This window comes from Lichenostomus cassidix, chromosome Z, assembly GCF_008360975.1.
Source record: "Lichenostomus cassidix isolate B80296 chromosome Z, HeHo_3.0, whole genome shotgun sequence".
In the NCBI taxonomy this organism is placed as follows: Eukaryota; Metazoa; Chordata; class Aves; order Passeriformes; family Meliphagidae; genus Lichenostomus; species Lichenostomus cassidix.
This window is the reverse complement of record NC_139511.1, coordinates 7,201,172-7,211,432: the sequence shown is the minus strand read 5'-3', so window position 1 is coordinate 7,211,432 and position 10,261 is coordinate 7,201,172. Positions and strand designations below refer to the sequence as shown.

Below are 10,261 nucleotides of genomic sequence, written 5' to 3'. Positions count from 1 at the left end.
GTGGCTGGGGGTGCTCCGGAGCTCCGCGGCGGGGATGAGCAGCCGGGGAGCCGGGGTAGGGAGCCGGTGAGGAGGGAGAGGGGCTGCCCCGTATACGCGGCTGCCCTCCGCCCCTCACCGCCCCGGGGTCGGGGCGCAGCTTGGCGGCCCGGCGGAGGCGTCGGAGGAGCTGCGGCGGCGCTGGCGGGGGCAGAGCGAGGCGGACAGGTGAGTGCCGGGACTGGGATGAGCCCTCGGGCGCTGCCCCCGCCCGGCCCAGTGCGTGTCACTCAAAGCCCGCTTTGCTTTCCTTTTTTTTCATTATTTATTTTGCGGTAGCGCAATGTAATTTGACGTCACTTAGTGGTTTGGCTCTTCAAAATAAGTCTGGAAGCGTTCAGGTACTCCATAGCTTCAGTACCACTGGAGTACGAAGGCTGCGTCTTAGGAAGAGCTGAGCCGCTGTCCCCTGTGGAAAGATATTTAAAGGTCTTGACCTGCAAAAACCTTAGTTTGAAAACTCCATTATTAAACGAGTCATTAACCGGGAAACTCTGTGTTAGGAGGGTTTGTTTCTGGTGTCATGTGCCCTCTGACCTCCTGTGATGAAGGGTGGGTGTGTACAGGTGTCTGTGACCACAGCCTCAGTTCCCAGAGCATCTCTAGCCTTTGTGGCCATTCACAGCTTCAGAATTGACTGTATGTAAAGCAAAATAGTTCAGATTTCTGTAAACATCAGACTTCACTAAGTGCAGAGAAATGAAGATGCAGGTGTACTAAATTATCTGACTTGTTTGCCGTTGCCTTGTGTGTCCCCCCAGCTGTAAACAATGTAATGGTAGTGATCTATGCTACTGTGAAGACATGCCTTTTGGTTAAGCTGTCACAGAAACTTCAAACTTTCTGAAAAAATAAAATACGGTTCTACAGAATCTGTTTTCATGTACTTGCTTCTACCAGCTGCTGGCTGAACAAGAGGAGATAGTTCTATGTACAGGTGGAGAAGCACAGGTTTGAAAACTTTGCTTCAGGTGCACTGCTAACATTTTGGTAAGTTAAGTCTACATCAAGAGTTAAGTGCATTAATTGAAATGCTGAGAAACTGAACTTTTTCCTCTCCGGGTGTTGTAATCTTATATTTTTAAACTGGCCGTGAAAAAAATTGTATGCCAGATGGATTCATCCAATCCTAAGAAATCAAGAAACATTAAAGTAAACGTCATGAGATTATTGTTGTGCTTCAACTTGAACTTCCTGGATATGTTTTTTTCCTTTAATTACAGTGAAGACTATTTATAGCATAGTTCTGCCCATTGACAAAGGCCTTGCAAGTACTTGCTCTCCTTGCATGCTTTAGGTGTCAAAAAAATACAGCATTTGGTGAAAGGTATATGTATTCTTGGTTGCATAAAGGAGAAAAGAAAATTGTGGAAATCCATATGGTTATATAGTTACTCAATTATTTTTTTAGTTCCAAGAAATACAATAGGAAACTCTGCTGAGCCAAAACATATATTACAGTCTGCCTTGTTTGTGCATATCCCCCATGCAATGAAACCCATGCTCAGGTATGTCAAGTGTTGGTACCCAGGCATCTGTTGCACAAAATATTTCCCATGTAATTTACATCACAAATACAGGTTTTTTACACCATATAAAACACAATAGTGTGCTGTGCCACTGTGTGCAAAGAGTTTCTGATACTGTTTTGGTTTGTATTGATGCTAAACTAGTAGTTGTTGGCCCTAATAAACACTTGCGTTTTGTATTTACAGTACCTTGTGTGTACTTTATACAGAAATATATATAATTTATATCTATATATATTTACTTTTCATAAATACTTTTAGGTTATTTCTAGAATCTTTTCTAGCTAGACAACCTCTAGAGTAAGGCAGTTAACATCTCTCTGTCATTGTATTTTAAAATAAACAGCTGAGTTAACAGTAAATCTTTCTTAATCCTGTCATGACAAAGAAAGAAAACTTTGATTGGCTCACTTCATTTTGGCTAAATTCTGAAAATTCCTTCTTTCTGCATAAGCCAAATAGGTTGAATTGGTTTTTAATAGATAACTTTTCTAGTGTGCTTCAAGCAGCTCAGTAACAATAAACAGAATTATTCACACTGGTGTTAGATGAACACTTTCGGAAATATTAGCAAGCTATTCTGAGGTATCATGGGTGCATGGAGGAAGGGCTGAGGGAGCAGGGCCTCTTTAGTCTTGAAAAGAAAAGACTCTGAGGGAATCATGTCAATGTCTGTAAGTATTTGAAGGGAGGGTGTCGAGAGTGGAGCCAGACTCTTCTCCATGGTGCTGAGCAATGGGAAAAGAGGAATGGGCAGAAAGTGATGCACAGGAGGTTCCACCAGAATATGACTAAGAACTTCTTTACTGTGCAGGTAATCACATGGTGGGACAAATATCCCAGAGAGGCTGTGGTGTCTCCCTCACTGGAGATATTCCAGAATTCTTTGGACGCAGTCTGGAGCAATATGCTCTAGGATGACCCTGCTTGAGCTAAGAGTTGGGACCAGATAAGCTCTTGTGTCCCTTCTACCCTTACACATCCTGTGAGTGGGAAGTGAAAGTACAGCAGTGATTTAGGGTAGTGTGCATCTTGTTTCTACATCTGCAACTTCCTGGAATTTGTTTCATAGCGTTGTGCAGTAGAAATCTGTTGATTCTGTGATCTCTCACCTGAAACTCAGTGTAAGAGTCCTTTGGGTTTTCTGTTGTGCCTCATATTCTCATTTGAGTTGTCTCAGTATAATTTGGACACTAGAAAGCAATACATAGTCTTTTTATGTCAAGTTACAATGTTTTCACAGTACGATTTTAGGATATTTAAGTAACTTGCAGGATATTGATGGAATAAGCAATTGTTTAATGGACTGAATTTGTGTAGGTAATGAGCTTGGTTAATAAAATACAGACTTTTTTATGTTTCGTGTTTTAATGAAACTATCAATATTATGCATGTTAAAAGAAAAAAGTGTATCAGGATTATTTTATGATCATTGAAGTATATTTAGAAGTTTCCACTGTAAATTTTAAAAATGTATGTACTAAACACATTAAATGAATTTATGTGAACTCAACTGGGAAATAGTTGTAACTGATTTTTAACTGAATCTTGTAATTGCTTGCTGTTCAAGCTCATATTATTTTCATCACCCATTTTTTACCAGTATTGGCAAAGCAAAACCACTTTTACTTCATAGTAAAAAAACCTTTGGCATCCTTCAGATTAACATACTCAATTTGAAATGTTTCAATACCTCACACTGTTGGGATTTTGGTCCTAATCAACTTGAATTATGACTACAAATATAACTTTATCAAAATGGTGTTAAAAATAACTGTGAAGGTGATTTCAACAGCAATCATTTCAACAGCAGTCATTATCAAAATGGTGTTAAAAATAACTGTGAAGGTGATTTCAACAGCAATCATGGTGTGTTGTCGTAGAACACGAGTTGTTGCATGGTTGCCATTCAGTTTTAGTTGAAAGGTGGCACTGAGCTGCATCAGTTGTAACTGGGTGATAAAGCTACTAGGCATTTCCTCAATATTGTACCTCAGTTTAACAGGGATGGCATGTGCCAGTGAAGGGCAGGGGGGAGGTAGGTGGTTGGAGGAAAGGTTAAAAAGATTGTTTGGATTTGGTGTCTCAATGTGCTACTCTAACAAGTCCCTCTGATATTGCTTGCTGGTCATGGTCACAAAGATAGTATATGCTAATTTGAACTGACTGCCAAAGATTAATTGGGTTCATGAGTATGTTCATTTGTGTCTTAAAGCAGTCATTCTTTATTAAATATTAGTCATTGCTAGTGGAAATAAGAAATTTTAAAAATATTAATGCCTTTTGAGATCAGAGAGAATTCATTTTGCCATTACTTCCACATGGATTTTCAGAAGATAAGAAATAAAATTCAGTAGACAAGAATATCTTCTGAATAAGTAAGTCCGGTTGTATTAGAGGACAAGGAGTTTGATTTCTCTACAGAAATGTTAAACTAAAACATTGAAGTTCAAGTATCAATAGCATTTTGATATGGCTTTCATAAGTCTAGTGTTATTCTTCAGGAGTGAGTTTAACCGTAAACTGATAGAATATTAATCTGTAGTAGAGACCTTATTCTTGTTGACTTTATTTTCAAAATAAAAATATTCTTGGCTCTTTGAAATAGTGTAATGATGCCTCTCTTAATGCTGTGGTTTTTTTTAAGATATGAACTTTATATTCTTATCGTATAGTAGAATTCTAGTGACATACACAACCATTACTTAAGACTTAGCTTTTCACACACAGGTTAAATTTTTGGAGTGAAAGTTGCTTATTTTTCTGGAAATCAGATATCAATAAAAAGCTCTTATTTGTGCTGTTAATGGCGTGATTGTTGGCTGCTTTAAATAGATTCTGAAAGGTGCTGAGTTTCACAGAGCTGAGTTTGGCTGTTAGTAGATTGGCCTTTTTTGTAGTAACTGGCATGTGGAGGGAACTGGAAGGAAACTAGGAGTTCTCATTGTTGTGTGACAAGAGTGCAAAGAAATCATGAAAGCATAAATTGTGTGAGTCGGCTCTCCCTTTATTAATAGAAAAAGGTTCTCAGGATCACATGAGCTTTTTCTCTTCTCTGAAACCCCTGCTATGCAAAGTCCACATTGCTGCTGTTCTATTTAAAGGACCTCAGCCAAGAACCTCTTTAGAACTAGGCAATAATTTTTCTTGTAGAATAGTGTTACAAATTCCAATTTAACGCATTTTTTACCGAAATTTAGGTGTATGACTCAAACATGCCTAGTTTGTCTCATTGTTTTCTCACTTTATTGAAGTAAGTCATAAAACTCAGTATAGTACTTGGTTGTACTTTGCAGTTTCTTGGATATTTATTTGCATACTATAAACTGAAATTCAGTTGATCAATGAGAAGCATTTCCCTCAAGCCGCCACCAGCTTGTTGTTTTACAGACTGTACTGGGGTTTGTGGGTTGTGGACTCTGTGTAGGTAGTGAGGTAACTTCTGATTCAGGTCTGCCAGGTCAGGCCATGGAGCAGACTGTGCTGAGTGCCATCCTGTGGCATGTGCAGGATGACCAGGGGGATCAGGCCCAGCTAGCGTGGATTTATTAAAGGCAGGTCCTGCTTTACCAGCCTGGTTTTCTGTGGTATGTGACCTGCTTGGTGGATGAGGGGAAGGCTGTGGCTGTTGCCTGCCTGGACTCTAGTAAGGCCTTTGGCACTGTCTCTCACAGCATTTTCCTGAAGAAACTGGCTGCTCGTGGCTTGGACAGTGCAGTGTCACTGGGTGAAAAACTGTCTGGACATCTGACCCAGAGAGTGGTGGTGAATGGAGCTGGTGGCTGGGCACCAGAGGGGTTCCCAGCATCCAGTGGCCAACCCGATTTAATGAAGTGTTCCCTCAGACAGTCCACAGACAACACTAGGTTGGGCAGGAGTGTTGATCTACCAGAGAGCAGAAAATACTTGCAGAGGGGTCAGAACAGGCCAGATCAGTGGGTGAGGCCAATGGTATGAGGTTTAAAATGAGCAAGTGCAGGGTCCTGCCTTGGGTCACAACAACCCCTTCAACGCTACAGGCTGGGCAAAAAGTGGCTGGAAAACTGCCCCGTGGAAAAGGACCTGGGTGTGCTGGTTGACAATGGCTGAACATGAGCCCAGGTGGCCAGGAAGGCCAAGGGCATCCTGGCCTGTGTCAGCAATCATAGGGCAGCAGGAGGAGGGCAGTGACCATTTCCCTTGTGCTGGGCAGCAGTGAGGCCACATCTTGAGTGCTGCGTCCAGTTCTGGGCACCTCACAGCCAGTAAGACATTGAGGGGCTGGAGCATGTCCAGAGAAGGGAACAGAGCTGGGGAAGGGTGTGGAGCACAAGTTAAATGAGGAGCAGCTGAGGGAGCTGGAGATGTGTAGCCTGAACTAAAAGAGGCTTAGCAGGAAGTATATTGCTCCCTAAAACTGCCTGAGAGGAAGCTGTAGTGAGATGGAGATCTTTTTCTGCTAAGTAACAAATGATAGGACAAGAGGAAACAATCACAAGTTGCACCAGGGGAGGATTAGGTTGGATTTCTTCTGTCAAGTGTTGGAACAGGCAGCCAGGGGAAGTGATGGAATATCACAAAGTGGTAAAAAAAGTTACCATTTTTAAGTCTTCTAGGTACTTAAAAGACATGTAGTTGTGGCACTTAGGGACATGGTTTAGTGAGTGCTTGTCAATGTTATTAATGTTGATGACTTTAAAGGTCTTTTGCAACTTAAATGGTTCTTTGATTTTAAAAAAGTTACTTCAATGCCTGAGTAAGCATGTCGGGATAGAACTTACAATTGCCACTGTGTATGCTGAAGTGGATTCCAGCTACTTTTGGTTTGTCTCCTAATGTATGAATTGTTTGTGTTTTTAATGTGTATTATTTTGTATCTGGTTTCAGGAATACGGGAAAGTAAGAGTGTGAATAAAAATATAACACAGACTGGTTATATAAGTAAGAAATGAGGTTCAAAAATAAAGGTGAAAATAAAAAGTACTGCAATATTAAATGTATCCCTGTAACTTGAGTGGAAATTACCCATCAGGGTCTTTGCAAGACTTTTTTTGTGCAAAAGTTATGTGAATATCTTTGGTCCCAGCCCTCATGTTCAGATACATACAGAATGGATCTGTGTCCCATGTTGCTTCTTGTAGTATCCTTGGAGAAACAGTGTAAACTTCAGAGTGATAGAAGCAAAGTGTTACTACATCAGAATTTTTGTAAGTAGTTTGTCCAGCCTACTCATTATATGTAATTTGGCTTTGTGTTGGAATAATTTCATGGAAATTCCAGTGTGTTATTAAAAACAAAGAAATATGGCATGTAGTGTGCAGAGATTTTTGTTTTGACAAGTGTTTCTTGCTTTCAGGTTGTATAATTAATATTTTTTATAAGTAGTTTTGTAATAAATTTGTGTCCTTCTCTTTTGGGATAGAGTTGTAGACTCTTTTCTTCTCTACAATTCATTAGGCAAGTCATTATAATGACAATTTTCCTGATAGTCATAGGTAGCTGTTTCTCAGCGTGCATGTGAAGTTCCTGCTTGAAGCTGATCTCTGTTCTCAGAAATTATTGATTTGCCAAGTAGTGGAGTTTGATGACAATAATACTGCTTTTCATGCCACCCCTTGGTTTCCCTTAATTCTGACATACAACTACAAAAAAAGTGTTGCAGAGAAGGGTAAAATTGAGGTGAGTTTATAGCTGGACCTGTGTTTCAGTGTTTTTGTTTGCAAGGACAAGAAGGGGAAGGTTTAGTTATTGCTTGCACACAGACCTGAAGATCAAGCTTACACAGTCTGTTAAAAAGCAGTGGTATATGCTATTACAAGAGGACTGCCTGTCAAAATGGCTTTTTTCACTCATATGCAGGCTCTTTGTTGTGCGAGAGGGTAATCGTTTTTTCATAGTTAGTATGTACATTACTATATTTTATGTACAAACTATTTATGTGCTTAACATACATTTTAGAAAGTCCCGCTGCGTAGTTAACATTAGTGAACATTGCTTTGGCTATGTTTGGGAGCATAACTAGGTTGTGATGGGAAAGAAATCTGCCATGTTGATACCTACTTGGGGGCATTGCAATTTAGTAGCTTGGAGGGTACACTTTTAGTTTGTAATTTTTATAGAAGTGTTTTTTGTTTCAGACACGTCACTGAAATAAACTCTCCAACCAGTTTGTTAGGTTAGGAAGTTGACATTACTCAGTGTGCTGAGTGCATGGGGATAGCTCCACCTAACATCCACACCCAGTCAGAACTTTTCACTATACATTGTAGCAAACGAATTAATGCTCATTGTCTGTAAATTGGGTAATTATCTTCATTAATTAGTATTCTGTCTTCTTGTTATTGATTATTCTGGTTATTGATTTCTTGCTTCTCATCGTAATTAGTCCACATTTTCAGTCTTTTTATTATCTTTATCCCAGATAGAGAGGGTTTCAATACAATTACTGAATTGTCTTTGTTACTTTCTTATTGCAGGGTTCTGCAAAATGTCCTTGGGGTCCATAAATTCTGCATTCCTTGTGTCCAGTTTCATCAACAGATCTCTCTCCCAGCCTTTGTTAACCTCCTCCTAGGTCAGAGATCATTGAAGCATATCAAGGTTGATTGCAGTTGGTTTAGCAAAGTTGCAGTAATTTTTCTAAACTATGTTCCCACAATAGCAGGCCATGACAAACCTTGCTAAATGCTGGCTACATTGACAGATGACAGAGCGGAAATTTACACTGCTTATGATTAATTAAAACAGTAAGTTAGAAAAGTTAATTTAAAAAATTAATTAGAAAAGTTACTGGGAAAGTTATATCATTAACTAAGTACTGTATGGTACAAAACTAAGCATTAGTCATGGAGAGGGATCGAGCACTATTGTGTTAAGGTTAAAAGAATTTTCCAGCATTTCCCCCCACTGTTACATAGACTCTTTGGAAAAAAATCAACAACTTTGTTTGGAAACAGACATGGTAACAGGACTGTCCTGAAATGCACTAGCTATAGGAAAAGTGTTTTGTGAGGCTATGGTATAAGAATTTGAGCAGATATGTTCACGTTCTACAGGAAGCAGTCATGCTACTTGTTATCCCTCATATATGGTCAAGGTTTCTTCTGCTTGTGTGATGTAGTAACAGCTCTTAGTTTCCTCTTAATTCTAATGGAAACATTGAAACATTCATGTATCATTGATAACTGAAACATTTAAAATGCTTCTTTTAAAAAAAAAGTTGAGTAAAGTTGCCTAATTTAGCTTTGATTTAGTTTAGTGATACAATCCATTCACTGCCTGCTTGAACCATCTGTAAAGACGTTGTTGGATGGTGCAACATTTTTTGATTGCAGCAGTGTTGATTGTCATTTCAGTCATCAATAGTTACCTCCATTGATTTTGTAAGTCTAACATCCTTTGGAACGTGCTAACCTTCATCAAACTACGAAACAAGATATTTCTTTTGGAAATGGAGTGAAATAGTTTGATCAAATGAGCTCTTCATTTTATTAAACTGTATTTTGTGTGTACAGTATCAGAATAAAAATGCTGAGCTCCTCACCTGTTCTTCTTGGGCACAAGTCATAATAGTGCTGTCTAAATTCAGATGCAAGTCTTGCAAAGAACTTCCACTTTGTCTCAAGCTGCTGACATGTTAGTGTCATACTGCTATTGTCCATCTTGGTTAGTGCTGCTCAGATTTCATGTCTTTTCCGTGATTACTTGTTTCTAAAACACCATCCTAATATTTGATGTGTTTTGAAAATGCAATTGAAAGTATCTTTTGGTGTGTTGCAAAGTCTTTTGGTAATCATACTGATCTTGATGGTTGGTCATGTTGGTCTTTACCATTCAAAAAAAAAATTAAGCTTGTTCTTAGGACCAGAAATTTGGCATACCTTCATTTGTAAGCTTTTTCATACAATTAAATGGTGAGTTCTAGTGCCCAAAGCTTTGAAACATTGTCAGAAGTCTAGTTATTGTCTTTTTAAGGGTTCAAGCGGGTGACCTTTGCAGTGCTCTTGCCTATTTAGTAAAAAGTACTTTTAATGTAGCTAATGCAGTTCCTGGTTTGGAATTTTAGTATTCTGTAGCAACGTGGTTATTTCAGTGAAAATGTTGGCCATCTTACCATTTTGCTGTTCAGTAAAAGCTTCAAGTAAGTAAGTTGACACTTCATTTCCATGACAAAGGGAAATCAGCTTTCATTCTGAAAGAAAAGTTTGTACTTTCAGGCCTGCACCAATGCCCTTCAGTGCCCATAATGCTTGCCTGAAGGGAAGAGTGTCTCTTATCCTCCTCATGTTTAGGGGTTCTTTGAGTTAAAAAATGCCATTTATGATGTGCAAAGCATAAGCTGTAAAGGGCTAAGTAGCTGTGCTTCTTCTACTGTAGTAGAAGGGATATGAGACCAAAGTCGTCAAACTCCTTTTGGTTGGTTGGTTGGTTGTTTTTTTGTGGATTTTGGTGGATTTTAGTTGTGTTTTTTAAAATTCAGCTATGTTGTGGGGGAAGAGATACAGGTATCTGAGTTAGACATTCTTCAATGAAAGTACTGTATATGCTTTGAATAATGGGATTTCTGGAGTTAAATGCCTGCCTCCTCTCACTGAGATTGTTTGCAGCTTCCATATTTTCTGCTCAGAAAGTTCTACATTTAAGAGCTCTACTTTTTCTAAGCTGTTTCCCACAGGATTTGCAATCCAAGGGCTCAAGTAAAGTCTCCTTGATTA

At 39.2% G+C, this 10,261-nt stretch overlaps 1 protein-coding gene across 1 annotated transcript in view; it reads left to right on the top strand.

The window, feature by feature from the left end:
• The first annotated feature begins 9 nt into the window (after positions 1–9).
• APC (APC regulator of Wnt signaling pathway) overlaps positions 10–10,261 on the top strand; it is an 88,656-nt gene continuing 78,404 nt past the window's right edge. Inside the window, exon 1 of the mRNA XM_085043494.1 lies at positions 10–207. The gene's annotated coding sequence lies outside the window, so the exon portion shown is untranslated. The remainder of the gene's footprint in view (positions 208–10,261) is intronic.